The sequence below is a fragment of the Acomys russatus genome, chromosome 22 (genome assembly GCF_903995435.1).
Source record: "Acomys russatus chromosome 22, mAcoRus1.1, whole genome shotgun sequence".
NCBI classification, from domain to species: Eukaryota; Metazoa; Chordata; class Mammalia; order Rodentia; family Muridae; genus Acomys; species Acomys russatus.
Window position 1 is genome coordinate 51,757,969 of NC_067158.1, and position 697 is coordinate 51,758,665.

Below are 697 nucleotides of genomic sequence, written 5' to 3' on the forward strand. Positions count from 1 at the left end.
TCATTTGTATGAATTTAAGTGCACTCATTATGAAGTTTCTAGAGAAAAACTGAAGTTATTTAACCAAATTCCTTTATAAATTAAAGTCTTAAACAATGATAAATTTAAAAAAGACCAAAATCAATTCATTTTACTCTAAAAGTACAAAGGGACCCTCCAAATCTTACCTTTACAGTAGATAGATAGATAGATAGATAGATAGATATTACATTATATGTATAATGTAATATATAACATAATATATATTACATTACTATTCTTACACATCAATAAAATAATTCCTACATACAGCAGGAAGAATCATGAGACAAAAATATAAAATGCTTCAGAAATTTGTATGTCATCCTTGCACAGGGGCCATGCTAATTAATCTCTGTATCGCTCCAATTTTAGTATATGTGCTGCCAAAGGTAGCACAATTGATGTTGTTTTAAGCTTTATTCTCTTTCTTTTACAAAAGTTGGTACTGTTGTATTTAGGGCTCACAATTATGATGCCATCATTTTTGAGGAGTTTTTTTTTTGTGAGTATGAAGTGTCCGTCTTCATTTCTTTTGATTAATTTTGGTTGAAAGTCTATTTTATTAGACATCAGAATGGCTACTACATTTTGCTTCTTGTGTCAATTTGCTTGGAAGACCTTCTTCCAACTCTTTACTCTCAGGTAATATCTGTCTTTGTAGCAGAAGTGCGTTTCT

The 697-nt window shown here is 29.8% G+C and overlaps 1 non-coding gene across 1 annotated transcript; it reads right to left on the reverse strand.

Moving 5' to 3' along the window:
• Positions 1-309: 309 nt before the first annotated feature.
• On the reverse strand, positions 310-417 carry LOC127206080 (U6 spliceosomal RNA). Its single transcript, XR_007832767.1, has one exon. It is a non-coding gene; the product is annotated as a U6 spliceosomal RNA (small nuclear RNA).
• Between the last annotated feature and the right edge of the window lie 280 nt (positions 418-697).